This window comes from Puma concolor, chromosome B4 (assembly GCF_028749965.1).
Source record: "Puma concolor isolate L17-30 chromosome B4, mPumCon1.1.hap2, whole genome shotgun sequence".
Lineage (NCBI taxonomy): Eukaryota > Metazoa > Chordata > Mammalia > Carnivora > Felidae > Puma > Puma concolor.
This window is the reverse complement of record NC_141673.1, coordinates 93,851,168-93,871,810: the sequence shown is the minus strand read 5'-3', so window position 1 is coordinate 93,871,810 and position 20,643 is coordinate 93,851,168. Positions and strand designations below refer to the sequence as shown.

The 20,643-nt window shown below is 39.0% G+C and overlaps 1 protein-coding gene across 3 annotated transcripts in view; it reads right to left on the bottom strand.

Moving 5' to 3' along the window:
• Nucleotides 1-20,643, bottom strand: part of EPS8 (EGFR pathway substrate 8, signaling adaptor) — a 194,974-nt gene that overhangs the window by 70,989 nt on the left and 103,342 nt on the right. The window lies entirely within an intron of this gene.

The window sequence follows — 20,643 nt, the reverse complement described above, 5'->3', positions numbered from 1 at the left end:
AAGGTAATAAAAAGGTCAAGACATTCCAGTTTCAAGTTATTCATTCAACAAATACAGTCACTGCCAGGATGATGGCAGAAATATGAAGATAAAGATCTCCACCCTCAAAGAGCTCGCGCACCAGAAGTACAGAGGGACACAGAAAAAAAGATTCAACTGGCATTTAACATTATGTACTAGAATTATAAGCACATTTAGGTGAGTAAAAGAAAAAATCTAAAATATAGTTCCAAATGCTCTACATATATAGGCTTAATTGTACATTCTGCTCAAACTCATAATCAAAGGTCAGTTTTATGATGTTTTAGATGTTACTTTGTGTATTGTTTCATTAGGAAAGTAATACAGGTTCATTACATTAAAAAACTTGAGAAATACAGGGAAGTACAAAATACAGAAAGGCACAAAGGGGAAAAATACCACCCAGAGCCCTACCATTTAAAGATAACCATTTAACAGTCTGTCAATTTCCTCCAGACTTTTTCCTGCATCTACTTTTCTTCTTTCTCCCTTCCTTCTATTCTCCCTTCCTTCAAAGCACATTTGACATCTTATACATACACACTTGGATACACCTTTTTTTTTCCAAGAAGGTATCACTTACATATTCCTTCCACTTTTCACGAGAAAGCAATTTTTATTTATTTATTTATTTTTTTTAATTTTTTTTTCAACGTTTTTATTTATTTTTGGGACAGAGAGAGACAGAGCATGAACGGGGGGGGGGGGGGGGGCAGAGAGAGAGGGAGACACAGAATCGGAAGCAGGCTCCAGGCTCTGAGCCATCAGCCCAGAGCCCGACACGGGGCTCGAACTCACGGACCGTGAGATCGTGACCTGGCTGAAGTCGGACGCTTAACCGACTGCGCCACCCAGGCGCCCCGAGAAAGCAATTTTTAGAGTCAACACCAAATGATATTTAACTTCAGAAAACATTTTTAATATGTTTCACAAACTGAACAAATTCCCTCAACAAGATGAATAAGTAAAACTTGCTTACTGCTAAATCCAATGGCCTTTTCTTTCTTTGTGCTTCCAGACAATACTGCTACACCTGATTTATTTCTATTCTCTCCTGAATACTTGGTCCTTCCTAGGTTCTGTGACACTAAACAATTTTGGGTCTCATCTTATTTTTCTGACTTTTGTAGACATTATATCACCGTGTCTTCTCAATAACTGAGAGGTAGGTAGGGCACGTCCCAGCTTTATTATAAGACAAAGGCAATGGGTGCAGAAGAATTAATAACTACTGAGTGACTATTATGTGTCAGGCAATAAAGCTGATACTGCCAAGGTGAACAAAACAGTACCAGCTCTAGGCCAACACTCTAGTGGGAAAAACAGTCACTTAGTGAATAAATATGAAACTACAGAAAGTTCCCATTACAAAGGAAAAGTTTAGGGTGATATGGAGGTGCATATTAAAAGAGAATGTAACTCAGATTAGGAAGCCATCGAAAGCCCACATAAAGAAATTGTATTCATGATCAGTAACTTCAAATTAATTCTTTCTCATTCTTCAGATCTCAGTTCAATCACAATGCCCTCAGGGAAGCTTTAACTCACCTCCCTTCTAGACACAAAAGCCCACCATCAGACATTCTCATACTATAATCAATTTTTCAAAGTATGTATCACAGTTATAGTTTTTTATTTGTGTAACTAAATGACTGAGTCTTCACTAGACTAAAAGCTGCATAAGGGCAGAGACTTTTGCTTAATGACTGCTGTTTCTCAAGCAGCAGGAACAATACTAGGCATAGAATAAGTGTTAATTAAATATTTATTCAAGGGAAGAAAAAAAAGAAAGTCCATGTCCCACTTTTGAAAGGCTGCATTGCATTCCTAAGGATATAAAATTATTCATATGAAACACAAATGAGTCCCAATGTATAAGGCTCCATTTTAAATCTATTTAAAATCCTATTTTAAATGAAAAAGCCAGGTCGACTACCATAATTTTGGGAAGGGCTGAGACTTGACCTGGCTCCTGAAGAATAACTAAGAATTTATAGAGGTCCTCAAAACACTCAAGTTTAATTCAAGCTTTCCCAACAGTCCTGCCCGTATTTATTCACAGCTTAGAAGCAAATTTCTAAATTAAGGAACAAAGAAATACTGACCTCTCCCCTAGATAAATACTGCATTTACAAAATTACATTACATTTATGTTACATTGTTGTATTCTGTTTTTATTGTTGCTGTTATTGTTTGTTCTCCTCCAATTTATACTTGGATGCAATGCATAGTGTACAGGTCAACCAGTTTTCTGGGGAAAAATTAAATCCTGATCTGTACTGCTTACCGATTTCCATGGTATGAATATTTCCACTATGGTTCATCTCAAGCTATCAATACTTTTATAGCAGCTTACAAAATTCTTAAGTATTTCACAATTGGTTCTCATAAACCTATAGGATCCAAACAGAGCACATAACTGTTACATTCTAGAATGTGGGCCAGGACAGAGGCCTGGAATAACATTCTAGATCTAGAGCCCATAGCCAGACACATTCATTCACAGTTAGAAGCCTGGAACTCTATTCTGGCACTGACTAGACTACACAAGTCAATTAAGCCTCTGTCTCAATTTTCTCACCAGCAAAATAGAGAAAATTCTTGGATCCTTCTAACTCACAGTGCTAGTGAAAAAAATCAAATGACGGATGTGTAAGTTTCTTCTAAGTTTTTTTTTAAGTGTGCTTTCAAAACAAGCTGGTTCATTCAGTATATAAGTTAAACGCTAGGGTTTGAACTGATTTTGATCTGGTTTGCATTTCAAAACCACAGCAGCTGGTTTAATGAAAAGTGATAGCCACAGCATCTCATCCTTTTCATGTTTAATTCTTCATGACAGTCAAATAAATGCATGGTTTGTGTTTTGTTTAAAACAGTGATCTGTCAGAATAAGAGAATATTAGAAACAGGAATAGAAAATGTCAATTTGCTAAATTGGATTTTAAATATAGAAACTTTTCCTCTTTGGCAATCACACTGTCACTTGTCACAGATGCTCATGCAGCAATATGGAGTTTCCAAATCCTTAAGTATAGCAATTAGAGTGCGCACCTTACAAAGGAAACAATGACAAATGCCTGGTTTTCCTTTAGGCTTCTAGAAGACATATCCAAATCACAGCTATGTAGATCATATATATAATTGAGAAGAACCATCAAGTCTTACTAGAAAAAAAAATAGGTGTTTTCATTTTTATTAACTATTAAGCAAAACAAAACTAAGGAGATAAACACTTTCTTTATCACTTTAAAGATGTCATAAATTCAGTTAACTCTATTAAGTTAGCTAGTTAATCCTACTAAAAGGGTACACTAAAACTGTCATAATACCTTCTACAGATGTGAAATTAGAGCTTCACTTTCCTTATAAAAACACGTTTATAAGTCATAGTTATTATAATTTTCTTCTTCTTTTCTACAGAAAATAACATTCTTCAGCAAGTATTAAGATAAAAGTGGTAAATTTAAGACCTAAGTTAAGCACACCAAAAATGTTAAATACTGAAGTTTTCTGAGTAGTTGGAGTCCGTGAAAATCATCATAAGCAGAAATAAATGAAGCTATCTATAATATGGCAAAACCAGAAAGTTAAATTTGGTATTAGAAAGTGTTAAGATCCCAAATATAAATAAGTATTTAGATTCCCTTTCCTTTTCTTTCCTCTTGCTAACACACAATATCAGTTTTCAAATTGCTGAATGAGTATGTAGTCATTACTCAATGTCAGAATACCACCTACCCAATCTGGCTACCAAACTGCTAGTAGCTCTCTGTAGACTGAGCTGTCCTTGAAATAAATAACTTGTTCTCTCAGAAAATGTCACAGACTTTCTTTAACTTTTTGTTTATTTATGCTTGACAGAGTATCTTGAGGTATCTCTACTTTGATTTCAATGTAATTAAATTCACGTCTCTTCCAGTCAACAGTTAGCTATGAATAGATCAGTGTGGAGGAAGTCAAAAGTTATATAATAATTTTCGACTGTGAGGGGGGCATGCCACTAACCCCCATGTTGTTCAAGGTCAAGTTTATAAAAGTGGGTCTTCTGAGTGCTCATGCACATGTAAATAGCATGTGATACCCATAAATTTACCTGGATCGTTAGCATTTCTTCCATTATAATGAAATACATATTAAACTGGGGGGGGGGTGAGGGTAAGCCTCCAATTTACTTGGAATCCTCCAACAAAAATAAAAATTTGGTAGGAAGGGGAATGAAATTCAGAGAGAGAAGAAATTGTCTTAACCTTTCTTTATTGCCCACTGAACCATATGCTGGGGGTTGGGTTAGGAGAAATGGCGGTTGGATTGGATCCTGAACTATTTCTCAGAAAAGTGTCCATTAAATTTCACAAGTGACATGAGGAATTTTAACTGAAATCTCCAAGTATTTATGTGGGAGTTTTCCTTTTTAGAAAAATTTTTAGGGGCGTCTGGGTGTCTCAGTTGGCTAAGCATCCGACTTGGGCTCAGGTCATGATCTCACAGTTTGTGAGTTCCAGCCCTGCATCGGCCTCTATGCTGACAGCCCAGAGCCTGGAGCCTGGAGCCTACTTCAGATTCTGGGGCTCATTCTCTCTCTGTCCTTCCCCCACTCATGCTCTGTCTCTCTCAAACACAAATAAACATTAGATAGTTTTTTTTAATGTTTATTTATGTTTGGGAGAGCACAGGAGCAGGGGAGGAGCAAAGAGAGAGGGAGACAGAGTATCCAAAGTAGGCTCCTGCTGTCAGCAAAGCCCAACGGGGGGGGGGGGGGGGGGGGGGGGGTCGAACTCAAGAACCCTGAGAGCATGACCTGAGCAGAAGCTGGACAATCAAACAACTGACAGGAGTTTGTTTTTTTTTTCATATACCTTGGCAAATAGGCTTGAATAAAACCTTTCCTCAAAATGTTTATCCCCCGACTATATTATTTCCGCAATTAACAATGGACTTACAGTTAGCCTTATATAATGACAGCTGCAAGAAACTGACTTTTAAAGCAGTATACACTTTATTAGTGGAAGTTTCTGATTCAATTACCCTGCAACATAATTAATCAGCATAATTAATCAGGCCTCAGTGCCTCATCACCACTGCTACCATCCTTAAAAATACTACCATTTACTCCATCACAAGCACCAGAGGTCTCAATAAAACTGCAGCTAAATCCTGGTCTTTTTTTTTTTTTTTTTTTTTTTTTTGGCAATAAACTTGTTTTTGGAACCACTCTATTTATATTTATAGAAAATCTGTGAAAACAGTACTGAGAGTTCTTGCATACCCCACACCCCATTTTCTTATTGTTAACATCTCACATTAGCATGACGTATCTGTCACAATTAATGAACCAATATCAGTATTTTATTAACTAAAATCAATACTTTATTCAAAGTTCCTTCATGTGTTTACCTAAAGCTGTTGGGTTTGTTTTGTTTTGTTTTTCTGTTCCAGGATCCTCTCCATAATACCACATGGCATTTAGTCCTCATGTCTCATTAGGCTGCTCTACACTGTAACCATGTCTCACACTCCCCCTTTGCTTTTGAGGACTATATTAGTTTTCCAGGGCTTCCATAACAAAGTATCACAAAGTGGGCAGCTAAAAACAACAGAAATTTACTCTCTCACAGTTCTGAAGGCTAGAAGTCCAAAATGAAGGTGTCAGTAGAGCTAAGCTCTCTGAAGGGTATAGAGGAGGAATCCTTCTTTGTCTCCCCTAATTTCTGACAGTTATCTGGCTGGTAATCTCTGGTTTTCCTTGGCTTGTAGATGCATCACTCAAATCTCTGCTCTATCTTCGTATGGCCTCCCCTGGGTGTCTGTGTTCAAATTTCTTTCTTCTCATAAGGACACCAGTCAATGGATTGGGGTCAATCCTAATCCAGTATGACCTCATCTGGATTTATCAGCAAAGACCCTCTGCAAATGAGGTCACAGTCATAGGTACCAGGTAGCAGGACTTGAGCCTATCTTTTGGGGGAACACGATTCAACCTGCAATAATGACCTCGATAGCTTTTTTGAGGAATACTGTATTTTGATATTCTGTAGGCTGTCTCTCAGTTGGGATTTGTCTGATGTTTTCTCATGATGAGGCTGGAATTATAGGTTTTGGAGAGGGAGACCACAGAGATATGTGCCACTGTCACCATATCATATCAAGAGTCCACGCTTCTGGCTCTGAGAACATGGTTTATGCTAACCCTGCTCACTGACTGACACAGTATTTGTCAGGTTTCTCCATGATAAAGTGACCTCCCTCCCCACCATTCTACAGGCCTGTTTGGAAGGAGTGATTACATGCAGCCCACAACTTATGGGGTGGACAGTTATGCTCCACTTTCTACAGGAGGGAATATCCGCATAAATTATTTGGCATTCTTCTGTATGGGAGATTTGTATATTCTCCACTATTTACTCATTTATTCTATTTTTTAGTCAACAGAAAAGATGGAAAAACAAACAAGAGGGGATCGGATTCATCAAATAGAAACTCCTGATTATTCAAACCCTATAAACTCCTACTTCAGGTGCTTCAGACAAGATCTGAGTTAACCTTCCCTTCTGTTCTGGGTATAGATAGTGCTGAGAGGGAGAGAGGGAGAGAGGGAGAGAGGGAGAGAGGGAGAGAGGGAGAGAGGGAGAGAGGGAGAGAGGGAGAGAGGGAGAGAGGGAGAGGGGGAGAGGGGGAGAAAGGGAGAGGGGGAGAGGGAGAGAGAGAGAGAGGGAGAGACGGAGAGAGTGAAGACAGAAAGAAAGAAAGAAAGAAAGAAAGAAAGGAAGAAAGAAAGAAAGAAAGAAAGAAAGAAAGAAAGAAAGAAAGGGAGGGAGGACGGAAGGGAAGAAAGGGAAGAAAGGGAAGGAAGGGAAGGAAGGGAAGGAAGGAAGGAAGGAAGGAAGGAAGGAAGGAAGGAAGGAAGGAAAAGAAAGAAAAAGAGGGAGGTAGGAAGGGAAGAAAGGAAAGGAGGGAGGGAGGAGGGAAGGAAGGAAGGAAGAAGGGAAAAGAGGGAGGTAGGAAGGGAAGGGAAAGAAAGAAAGAAAGAAAGAAAGAAAGAAAGAAAGAAAGAAAGAAAGAAAGAAAGAAAGAAAGAGAAAATGAGAGAAAGAGAGAAAGATAGGAAGGGAAAGAGAAAGAAATATAAGCATGGGAGAGATCACAGCCCTTAACAAAAAAAAAACCCTGGCTAACACCACCAAAAAGATGATTGGAATTTTAAAAAGTAAACATTATCTAGGAAGTTCAAATCTTCCCAGGCAGAAAGTTGTTGAGTGCAGATTCTCAGAAGAGGTAGAAGAATATTTACTGTGGGTATTTTCTCACAGAATAAGAATAAAAGTACAACTTTTTCTGTCAGTTCAGTTCTCAACTGAACACATATCAGGGAACAACATTTTGGAACAAGAAGTAAAGAGAACCATCCCACCTAACTCATCTCATCCCATTCCCCAGGAATTTTTTTTTCAAATCTCTACTTTTTGAAAATCAGCCTTAAGGGTTAGTATTCACTGACATTCTATGAACCTTTTGGAAAGGTTTCAAAATGAAATTTTGTGCCACTGCTAGTGCAAAACAAAAGCTACTGAGGAACTTAGGATCTCACATATGACTATTTTTTATTGTGAGATATTCTTTTTCCATAGTGTGCCATAAGCCAAATTAGTACAGCTCAACACATTTTACAGAGGCAAACAGATAAAGAGCTATCTGGGCCTGATATAACCCACACTTTTCTATTCTAAATATGTTCTAAAATCGTCGTTATGGGTTTAGAAAGAAAAATACGTTCTAAAATCATCTTTAATGAGCCCAAAAGTCTTGAATTCAAATTTTATTATGATGTATTAAATGGCCTCTAAAAATAGTAAATCATAAAACCTCACAGGTACAGTGAGAAGAGTTTAACCTACGGATAAGATATAACATTTTAATATTTAACTACCCTGCTGTCACATGATTACCTCCCTCTGCATTACCCAGAGCAAAGGACATGAAGCAGTAAATAAGACACCACTGGTGACTCACTCTGATCTGTCAGTACACCTCCTTACGAGGACTGATGGTGTACAAACATACCACACAGCTTTATAGCAAATGTAGCAAACGCCACACAAAGCGGCAAATGTCACCTTTAAGCAACTATTATACTCAATTCATCTTACTTTTCTAAATCATAAATACATCTCCCCAAGGTTAGTGTAAGTAAAAAATGCTTAAGTGTTAAACTACACAGGACTTTTTTAAGCAATGCAATTCTGTTTAAATGGAGGTTAAATAAAGCTTTCTACCAGATTATAATGTACATTACCCCCAAACTGCTTTCCAGATAGTTTATAAAAAGATGCTACTTCTCACCTCAAACCTCATTTCTGCCTGTTTGCCATACTACTCCAACAGTGATCATTTCGGTAAGAGGACACAGAGATACCATATCTCATCAAGGATTATTCATGATTTCAATTTGTTCTATATTGGCAAGATACAGTTTTAGAGATCCAAATGCCAGCATAATGGTTATATGGGGGCAGGTGTCTCAAGTTCAACATCTATAACTTTATAAGTCAACAAAGTCCATGACTGGACTAATAAGGTAAAACTCTCCAGTCATGCTTAACGACTCCTTACTCCTATTATTCCACACTGTTTAACATTTTGTTGACAGAGATAACAGTGCATGCCTTTCAAAATACTATTTTTCACTTATCTTCAAAATCAGAGACAGTCCCCATATGCTACTAAAGAGTGATGTAACAAAAAACAGTCAAAACACAACAGAAAAATCAATTCCAGTCATTATCTACATTTGGCTGAATATAAAAATAACTGATAGTCCGTACTCCCACGAAGAAAACAAATCCTAACAAAACCTTCCTTGAAAACTCTCCCATCTTATACAGAAATTTTAGGGGGGAACAAAAAGAAGAAAAAGTAGGGGCTCCTATGTGGGTCAGTCAGTTAAGAGTCTGATTCCTGATTTCAGCTCAGGTCATGATCTCCCAAACCGTGAGATCGAGCCCCATGTTGGGTTCCATGCTGACAGTGGGGAGCCTGCCTGGGATTCTCTCTCTCCCTCTCTCCCTTTGCGCCCCCTCTGTTCATGCTCTCTCATTCCCTCTCAAAAATTAAAAAATAAATAAATAAATAAACAAATAAATAAAGTTCAAGGGAAGTCAGAGGAGTGGGCCTAGAAACCAAAATCTTCCTCAAAAAAGAGTTGAATCAAAGAAGGTAAGATAAAGATCTTTAGAAGTGAACAGCACACGTAGGGGCACCTGGATGGCTCAGTTGGTTAAGTGTCCAACTTCAGTTCTGGTCATGAATTCAGGGTTCGCAAGTCTGAGCCCCACATCGGGCTCTCTGCTGTCAGTGCAGAGCCTACTTCAGATCCTGTCTCACACCCTCTCTCTGCTTCTCCGTCTCTCAAAAATAAATAAACATTAAAAAGGAGAAGAAGAAGGAGGAGAAGGAGGAGGAGGAGGAGGAGGAGGAGGAGGAGGAAGAGGAGGAAGAGGAGGAAGAGGAGGAAGAGGAGGAAGAGGAGGAAGAGGAGGAAGAGGAGGAAGAGGAAGAGGAGGAGGAAGAGGAGGAGGAGGAGGAGGAAGAGGAGGAGAAGGAGAAGAAATAATGAATGGCACAATGGGGGGAGGAGACACCAACAGGATCATTTGTAGTTCAACGTGGCAAGTAAAAAGACAGAACGCAAAGTGGGCAGCTTATGCTGGGAAGGGGCTAGGCATTCAGTTCATAAAAACCTTCCTCCAGGGGCACCTGGGTGACTCGGTCAGTTAAGCGTCCGACTTCGGCTCAGGTCATGATCTCACGGTCCGTGAGTTTGAGCCCCGCGTCGGGCTCTGTGCTGACAGCTCAGAGCCTGGAGCCTGTTTCAGATTCTGTGTCTCCCTCTCTCTCTGCCCCTCCTCTGTTCATGTTCTGTCTCTCTCTGTCTCAAAAATAAATAAACGTTAAAAAAAAATTAAAAAAAAAAAAACCTTCCTCCAGGCTGTAATACATGAGCTGAGTAAGCCAGAAAACAGAAGAGCAAACACAGGAGACAGCATGGTACCACGCTTTTGTTAGACCAAAATTCAGTGTTTAGTCACCATATCTGTGTAATGCTATTCACAGTATAGACTAAGATTACATTTCTTTCATTGTACAATCTTTTGTCTTTAGAATTAATAATCATCTTACCTTCAACCCTTAGTTCTCCTTCATTTCCATTAATTTGATCCTTTCCCTCTCCACCAAAAGTGAAGTTTCTTTTGATGCATTTAAACACAATCTACTCTACCACTATTCTTATCTTTCTGCAGGCATCTCTCCCTGATTCCTACACCTTCCTGTTACAATCAATCGATTAATCCCTAGGTCTCCTGTACAGCATTCACTGTGGTTTCCAAAGCAGCCTTATCCTACCCATTATTTCCTCTTCCTCCTATCTTCAATCCTTGTTTCTTGGATCTCAGGACTCCCTCTTCTTTACTTTTACTTTTTTATCTTGGAAGAGTACATACTTCAGGGTATAAGAAACGTAATTTCTGCAGCTTTACTAGGCTGAAAACATGTTTATTATACCTTCATAGATGGCCAGTAGTTTGTCTTGGTTTCCAGTGCTATCTTGCAAATTACTTTTGCTCCCAAATTTTGAAGCCATTGTTCTGTCTCCAGGGTTCCTGCTGAGATATTAGGTGGCATTCTGTTTCTCAGTGGCCTATTTTCTTCTTTCTGCAGTTCTGGAGTTTGGGAATCTTCATTCTTTTTCCCCTAATGTTCTGAAATCTCATGAATACACTGGTATAGACTTTTTTTTTTAATTCAATATATTAGAAATTCAATGGATCTTTTCCAATTTGAAAATCATGGTCCTTAAATTCTAATAAATTTTCCTGAGTTCTTTGATCGTTTCTTCACTACATTTTTTTAAAATTTTACTTTTCTAAAAAATTCTATTGTTCTATTCTGAGAACTGAGCTTCTAATTTTATTGCCTTTTCACTTTTGTTTTTTCATTTCTTGGTATTTTGTTCTACTCTCTGGTGGCTTCCTTAACTTTATCTCCTAAAGTCATTTAAGATTTTTCAAGTCTTCTATCAATTTTCAATTTCCAGGAGTACATTTTTATGCCCTACATGTTCCTTTTATCATGATACTTGTTCTTATTTCCAGATTGCAGTATATTCTTTGATCTTTCTGAAAATATTAATGACAATATTTAACAGTTTTCTTCTTCTCCCTTTATTGTGCCTATTGCTGTCAATTTTGTTTTCTCCAGGCTTGTTTTGGTCTCTAAATTTCCTCAAATGTCTGATGATCACTGGTCACTATTCACAGTGAAGATAAAACACTTGAAGACTAATTAGAAAGTTCTGTGGGGGCACATGGGTGGCTCAGTTGTCAGTCTTGTCTGACTTTGGCTCCTCAGGTCATAATCTCAGGGTTCATGAGTTCAAGCCACACATCGGGCTCTCTGCTTGTAAGTGAGGAGCCTGCTGTCAGCACAGAGCCTGCTTCAGATACTCTGTCTCCCTCTCTCTGCCCCTCCATCACTTGTTCTTTCTCTCAAAAATAATAAAAATAAACACTAAAAAAAAAGAAAATCTGTGTAGGTGAGTGGGACTTGCCAACACATAGGTTTCACTGTGGAATTATCTGGCTGGGCTATTCCAGCAGGAGACCCTCAACCAACAGTATCCACAGGACTTTTGCACAGAAGGGTCAGATTCTTCAAAAAAGCATCTTCCAATTGAAATCCTGGAGAATATATATCTAACTGCCAAATTTTTGGAGATGAGTAGAGGACGTGTGCTGAGAGTACCTCACTATTTAGTATTTCATTTTCCACTCTCCTTCTATGCCTTGGTGTCCCCTACTCAAGAGTTCCCTAGCCCACATTCTCCCACAGAATTAACTTCCAGTCTTGCTGGAGTGTGGGGAGGCATCTGGGGCCTAAGTTCACTTTAAACACACTTACCACTTAATTCTCCTGTTTTCAGCCTCACTCTCATTGTCGAGCCTTTCTGAGGTTCTGAAGGGAAAATCAGGCTGCTTCTCAGAGTCTCTCGCTAGCAGCTCAGGTGCCTGCTTCTTAGAGCTTGTAGGTTAGTAACAATCACCCACAGGCTTTCCAGAGTCATTTTATCTCACTGAATTCCTGCATTTTTTTTTTGAATCCCTTTGCTGTCACTCTTTTGAAAGGAGTGGAATAAATGTATGTGCTTGATCTGCCTTTTCCTGTAACATATTTTCATTGTCAAAACACTGACAAATATTTGTTAATGGAAAACTCAAGGGAAAAATTCAAGTCACCTCCAATATGAACTTGAGAGGTTAAGGTGGACTATAAAATACGAGCACAAGTTTATACTAAAAACAAAAGGACCAGAACAGCCACAGTGAAAGCAAGATAAAAAATGAAGGAAATTTACCTCACATAAGTCAGCTGATATTTTGGTAGATATGTTTAACTACCTGATGTTATATATAACAACAAATGCTGTTTTCAAATCCCAGGAAAGAAACAACAATTATAGTGAGTAAAAGTGAGGCAATATCCCCAACTACATCAGGCATTATTGTTAATTTAAAAAATGCCTTGTTTTTCTAGAAATTAAACCATAGCTTTAACTGCACAGCAGTTAGGTGACTAAATGAAACCTGAAATTACCCTAAGATAAATAATCAGTGATGTATTCATTTTAATTATTCAGATTTTTAATCTGTTTCCAAAGAGAAGCCCTATTTAAATGAATATAGGTGGGAATAAAATCTTTGTCAGCTCCCCAGAATAGAAGTCAGAGATATCTGTGCATTAGTTTTAAAATTCAAGTTGCCTAAGGGGTGCCTGGGTGGCTCAGTCAGTTAAGCAACCAACTTGGGCTCAGGTCAGGACCTCACAGTTCATGGGTTCAAGCCCCATGTCGGACTCTGTACTGGCAGCTTAGAGCCTGGAGCCTACTTCAGATTCTGTGTCTCCCTCTCTCTCTGCCGTCCCCGACTCACACTCTGTCTCTCTCTCTCAAAAATAAATAAACGTTAAAAAAAATTTTAAGTAAATAAAATTCAAATTGCCTATAAAAGTAGTGTGAAACTCTTTTCTTGGGAAGTTAGCTATTTACATAGTCATACGAATTAAAGAAAAAAAAATTAAGTCCAAAGGAAAAACTTTTTTTTTTAAATTTTTTTTTTCAACGTTTATTTATTTTTGGGACAGAGAGAGACAGAGCATGAACGGGCGAGGGGCAGAGAAAGAGGGAGACACAGAATCGGAAACAGGCTCCAGGCTCTGAGCCATCAGCCCAGAGCCCGACGTGGGGCTCGAACTCACGGACCGCGAGATCGTGACCTGGCTGAAGTCGGACGCTTAACCGACTGCGCCACCCAGGCGCCCCAAGGAAAAACATTTTTAATTGAGGCTACTAAATTTCATATTTAAAGACAGTATAATGCAAGCTTTGGTTACGAATAATATTACCCTTGAAAAATGTCTACCATATAATAACAATGGAAGCTCTCAAAAATAGGAGTAAAGTTCCTCATAAACGTGAAACCATCCATGAACAGGGATAAATTTAGACATATCTCTATTTGCTGTCGTCAAAAAAATAATGTTCATTTATAAGCATTTTAGTAAGTCACGGTGCAAGCGCTTTCTTATATCATCTTACTTAATTCTTACGCACCTTATGAGATTGTTGAGGGGTCACAGATACCAGACAGGCCAGGGCCCCTCACCAAGAGGGTTCCTGGCTTTGTGTGAGAAAGTATTCAAGAGCAAGCCCTTTATAGGGAAGGGACACAGATTTATTATACATAGAGGACTGGAACAACTTCACAAAGAAGTGGTCTCTCCTCCCAGATAAGAAAAAGGACCCCTGCTTTGCTTCTAACAAGGGTTTTATCAGTGTTTTGTTTTGTTTTTTAATTAGCTGACCATATAGGAAGGGGCATACTCTAACTTTGGGTTTATCACTTACATTGGGTGGTTAGTTTTTCCATTGTCTTAGGTTGTGGAATTACCCACAGGGGAGATCGTTAATAATGTCCAGTCTTTGAGGCTTTTACTGCCACAGAGAGTGAGGTATTGTGGTTTTCTATGAGTTGGATCTTGTGACTCTTTCTATGACCTACTGACTTTCAGCCTAAAACCAAAATGGCTTTACTTTGGTCAACCTGTCCTTATTATCCCCATGTTAATGAGGAATCTGAGACTTTGAACTATTGGGTACTTCCCCTTAACTATGGATAAATCTGGAATTTGGAAACTGGTCAGGGATATGTCAACACTGATTAAATAAACGCCAAAAGGACCTTTGTAAATAATTATTCAAATAAGATTCATTCAACAGTAATTGCCACCAGCCAATATCAGTACTAATTTATTCATTCATTCACTCATTCAACAAGCATGTACTATGTAACCATTATGTGCCCATCAGGGATCTAGATGAGCACTGATAAGTAAAACTTCCTGTGATGGTGAAAATGTGCAGTATCACCACTGCCCAAAACAGACGCTGAGTCCAAGTGCTGAACACCTGAACTGTGGCTAGCACTACTCAAGAGCTCTGATTTTAATTTTATTAAATTTAAATTAGTTCATACTGAAATGTAAATTGCCACATCTGGCTAATGGCTATCATACTAGACAGGTGAGCTCTAGATACTGAGCACACAGTTAACAAACAGACCTGGTTCCCACCTTTATGGAGTTTACAGTCTCGTAAGAGAGCCTGCATGAAGTAAGTACAATAATAAATATAATATTACAATTTGTTAGTGGCTTAGAAGAAAAAGGATAGAAAAGATAGTATTTATAAAGGTTACAAAGTCAGACTGAGTCACATGTAGCTAGGAACATCTAAAAACTGTATGATTCAGTTTGAAAATGTTATTTCAAGCTTTCCCCCTTCAAAATCCAGAATAATTAGTGAACCACTGAAACAAGATAATTAGTGAACACTGAAACAAAGAGTTGATGCATTTTTTGAAACTGCTTCCAATGTTTTAAGACTGATGCACAGAAACAGTGCTCTGTTGGCAAAGAAATTTATGTAAAAATGATTCTGAACAAGGAATGTTCTTTGTATCCTGTTAATATCTTGAATTTAAACAAAATAAAATTAAAGAGAGTAGGGAAGAGAATCATAAGAAATAAAACAATAAAATCTATAAAATGGCAAATTCAGGTACTTCTAGTTTAAAAATGTGGATTTGATGGGTCAGGGAGAGAAAAACAAGTGAAGTACTATTCCACTTGGGGTTAAATGGAACTTTTTTCATGGTAACATGTCCCCTTTTGGGCCAGTGTCACTTTTTAGAAGGAGGAGGAGGAGGGGGAGGAGGGGGAGGGGGAGGGGGAGGAGGGGGAGGAGGAGAAGGAGAAGAAGAAGAAAGAAGAAAGAAGAAAAAGAAGGAGGAGGAGGAGGAGGAGGAAGGGAGGGAGGGAGGGAGGGGGAGGGGGGGAGGAGGAGGAGGAGAAGAAGAAGAAGAAGGAGGACGAGGAGGAGGAGGAGGAGAAGGAAGAGGAGAAAAAGGAGGAGGAGGGGGAGGAGGGGAAGGAGGAGGGGGAGGAGGAAGAGGGAGAGGAGGGGGAGGAGGAAGAGGGAGAGGAGGGGGAAGAGGAGGAGGGGAGGAGGATGAGGGGGAGGAGGAGGGGGAGGAGGAGGGGGAGGAGGGGGAGGAGGAGGGGGGGAGAAGGAAGAGGGAGAGGAGGGAGAGGAGGGGGAGGAGGAGGAGGGGAGGAAGCGGAGGGGGAGGAGGAGGGAGAGGAGGGGGAGGGAGAAGAGGGGGAGGGAGAAGAGGGGGAGGGAGAGGAGGAGGAGAAGGAGAGGAAGGAGAAGGAGAGGAAGGAGAAGGAGAAGGAGAAGGAGAAGGAGAAGGAGAAGGAGAAGAAGAAAGAAGAAAATAATAAATGCTTCCAGGAGTTACATTCCTAGATTTGAGCACCTGGAAAAGAAACAGAGCAAACACAACTCAAGATAGTGAATTAATAAGTTAAAGAGAGGTGCTTGGGTCAGCTGAGGAAGGGAGAACCACCAAACACTTTCATGTTCCCGGATCATATGGTGTGAATTTTTGTTTGGGAAGTTAAGATAGACTTGTTTGGGTAAGTAGGCTAGTTGAAGTTAAAAGGAAGAGGAAATTTGAAGAGGGATCTAGCACAAGGGCTAGTCATGTCACATTTGCATTTCTTTCCATTCCCATCATTCCCACTTTTAAGCAAGTGGGAACCCTGCCTATACGCTGAGGTAAGTAAAACTGGGGGGAGAAGCATGACCTGATTTAACTGAAATGTGTTGTTCATAAGAAGAACAAGTTTAATATTTCTAAATAGCCCCCCCCCAATTATTCCAGCTCTTTATTAAATAAACGAGGTATAATTTAGCTGGCATAATCACTGTCTACCATTTTAAACCAACTGTTTTTATAAAATCCATTCACTAAGAGATCTAAGCTACCACTACGAGTGCTAATAGCATTGAGAGGAGGAGGAGGAGGAGCTAATATTTACAGAGCACTACGTGCCAGGCACAATTCCATTGCATACATTTGTTTTAATTGTCACAACAACCTCATGAGTTACGACCATTACTATGGCCTTTTACAGATGAGTTAAGAGAGGCACAGAGTTTAATCAAAGTCCCAATAAGTAGTTGGTATGAAATAAAATCCAACAGCTTTGCCATATAAAGGAAAATAATGGTCAGAGTTTGTTTTTTGCCCCAAATCACATGGTCACCTAGCATCCAAATAGAACTAATAGGATTTTTTTGTTTTGCTAAAAAGCTATTATAAATGAAAACACATACATTTGTATAGAAAAGAACTAACAGTGAAGCTTTACTTATAAAGAAGAAAGAAAAACCACTGGATTCAGAATGTTCATGAAGTAAAGGCAGGAGACAATCAGGAGTGTCAGAAATATTATCAAGATAAAGGCAAGGGTCAGACCAGAATAAAAACAATGGCCCCTAGAATTTCAAAGAATTACAAAATTCTAAAGGGTCATGGCATCACCTTGACTTCTGATCAGCAAAATCCATGCCTATTACAGAGTACTTCTCTATGGTAACATATTTCCAATTGTTTAATGGCAATCAATAAAACTAGAATTGACTTTTATACTCAACTTTCAGATAGCATGTTTTTACAAACATGGAACATATGAATTATTATAAAAGAAATGTGTCAATATGTATATTTCTTCAAATAGGCTCTATTCCTTCAAAAAGGCTCTATGAAAATGTAGAAATAATCCATTCTGCCTCTATCCAACAGAATGATACACAGTGGGTGCTTTTCCTCCAACTTCTTTGGAAAATTTATTTTCTCGGGAACTTCAACAAATCAACCTAAAACATGTTGCTTTTTCTAACATAATCTTACATAGTTTTACTGAATTTGATGAGGAAGGGAGCTAAGTTTTCCTCAAGCTGCTAAACTAAGTGTCAGCCTAGGTTTAACTCAGCAAAATCTTTTAAAAGTTCAATATATTACACTCTAAGAGAGATATTTGATTGTTTCTGATAAAACATGTTTTTTTTAATATTTGGTATTATTTCTTAATAATAGTAGTTTTCAAACTCGAAATATTTGTGTCATGTAAGCAGTAAAAATCTATTAATGAGAGGTGCCAGGATTTTAAGTGATCTTTTGATAATCTAAATTGGAATCATTTCAGAAGCTTCTGTAGATAAAATCTGAATCAACCTAATACTCCTGCCTTCTAAAACTTAAATTTATTATTCTTTATTTTTATGTTTTTTTTTTTAATTTATTTTTCAAGGAGAGAGAGACAGAGCATGAGCGGGGGAGGACCAGAGCAAGAGGGAGACATAGAATTTGAAGTAGGTTCCAGGCTCTAAGCTGTCAGCACAGAGCCCAATGAGGGGCTTGAACTCACGAACTGTGAGATCATGACCTGAGCTGAAGTCGGACGCTTAACCGACTGAGCCACCCATGCGCCCCAATCATTCTTATACATAAATCCAATCAATGGTTCCCCACTGCCCTCCAGGAAACATCCAGTTGGATGAAACAGCCTAGTACTCTGTGATCTGGCCTTTTACACCTGTAAAGCTTCCTTTCTCCCCACTTCTGCCTTCCTGCCACCTCCCCTGTTCTGTCTCAGACCCACTCCTCCACCCTGAACCCTCCCTATAACTACACAGGCACACCATACATCATTTTAAAGATTCTTGCCAGCAAATTACATCTTCTACCTGGAATATTCTCTCAGCCAAAAAACCTCCCTGCCACCTTCATCTGGCCAGCTCCTACTCAAACTTCAGATATCAATCTAGGGAGACCTTCCCTGATTTCTGCAAAGTAGGATAGACAGATGCCTCTTCCATGTGTTCCCATAATGCTGGAGTCTAACACTAAGATGCACTTATCATACTGAAGTCAGCTTCCTATTTTGTTGTTTGTACACAGGATTGTAAGTTTCGTGAGGGCAGGGGCTAAATAGTTTTACCGAATACAAAGGGTTAAGCGTAGTTCCTAAAAACAGTAAGTTCTCAATAAAAATTTATTCAATGAGTGAAAAAATTATGCCCAAATTAAAATGTTTATTTTAAAATCTTATTAAGGATGGGGCCCCTGGGTGGCTCAGTTGGTTAAGCATCTGACTTCGGCTCAGGTCAAGATCTCATGGTTTGAGCTGTGCTGACAGCTCAGAGCCTGGAGACTGCTTCGGATTCTGTGTCTCCCTCTGTCTCTCTGCCCCTCCCCAACTTGTGCTCTGTCTCTCTATATCTCTCAGAAAAAAATGTGAAAAAATAAAAATAAAAATAAATAAATAAATAAATAAAATCTTATTAAGGAAAGACAGAATGAAACCATGCTCTAAAAGCAAGAAAATTTGAGTAGGAAATATGTTAGCTTGTTGAAGAGTTAAAAACAGAAAATATTTAGCATCACTAGCTTCTAACAAGAACCACTCAAGGAAAACAGCAAGCATGGTCTGCTTTATGCCCTAATCCCTGTAAGTCACCCCATCCACACTGCATATTTTGCACCTCCTTCCTCCAGCCTCTCCATCTTGACCTCTGTTATTGTTAGCCAACTTCCTTATTTTCCTCAAATGGAATGGAATAAAAATCCTCATCTAACCATATCCTCTCACCATTCCAATTCTGTCCCTTGTCTGATGGTGAGCATCAGTTCTACCAGAATCCAACCACTTTCTGTGGGTGTGAGGAAATTTCGTTCCTAGGCTTGCCGTTAGAACATCCTACCTAGATGTCAACTTCACTTAGGTTTGTTGTGAAATTAGAAAACACTGAACACCGAAGTTAATACTCTTGCTTGCTTTGTCAATACCATTCCCAACTCTGTGCCCTTGGACATGTTAAACTCATCCTCATCAGTCCTTTTCATAAGCTGGAAACTAGGGTATTTCCAAGAATCCTTTGCAGCTCCAAAGATTAGCTCAGTGACATCAGTCATAGGCCAGCACACTGGCTCAGTGTGCTGATTCTTGTCATCTAAATTTACCTCTACAGACCACCTGACAAAAACAGAACACAGGAGAAAGTATCCCATTTTACTGGGGGGGGGGGGGGCGGGGGAGGGGTTAACACAGGTTAACTCAGGTTAGTCCTTTGAGAACTGGATATATGTTACCCTCACAACCTCCAAGCCTGCCTACGAAGAAAGCATGTGCCATAATTTTTTTGTCTGTTTTCTATTTAGTTGGTAAGAAGCACTGGGAACAGCACATAGCAGCATATAGTAGCACACTCCTCTAACTATTTAGCTGGGAAAAATAAGATAAATTTCCCTGATCTCCCAAGAAATGAAGCTGCTCCATTCCAGGATGCTAAAAAGGAAATTTTTCTAGAAAACAAGTGTTTGAATTTTATGAGATATGATATGTTTATGAGAGTAATACTTAATCTTAACTGTCACTGATGTCACCTCAGGGAAGACTAGTTTTGCCAAGAGTCACACAGCTGCTTCCCTGCCATGAAAGAAATAGGATGAAGGAAAGCGGCCTACTCTAGAAGTGACTGTGTGCGTGAAGACAAAAAAATCAAAGACTCCAACTGATCTAGACCCAAATGCTTAAGATACAGGAAGTGAAAAATGACCAACTAATAATCTACTATATAAGTGGGCAAAGGATAGGATCCATGCTGTGGATCACCACTACCCACAAATGTTCCTAAACATAATTGATGGCCCTTGCAAACCTCACAGAGCTTCAAATGACAATACTCTAGTCTTAGAAAGCAGAGCCCTATTGCTGCTCCCTGGGAGGGAGTGAGCCAGCTTGCCCATAAGGCGATTTCCCACCATCTAAAGACCACCTTCCAATTCCTAAAAAATAATAATAGTATTTCCGCCAAGAAGAAAAATGCTTTTGGGGTGCTATTTCAGAGCTACTGGAAACAATAAAAACTTGCCGAGTATATTGCAATGCTTGCATTGTGGTATTGCGGGGTAGTAAAAAGAAGGCAGAAGGCCCTAAATGTAAATTTTCACTCTACATGATGTTGAACAAACTTTATCAGCTCTGAGCCTCTGTTTATTCATCTTTGAAATAAGGTTGTTATGAAGACTGTATGCAAAAGCACACACAGGTCACTTAAGATTTATTATCTATATCGACATCTATGAGTTCTTTATCTCCCTGAAG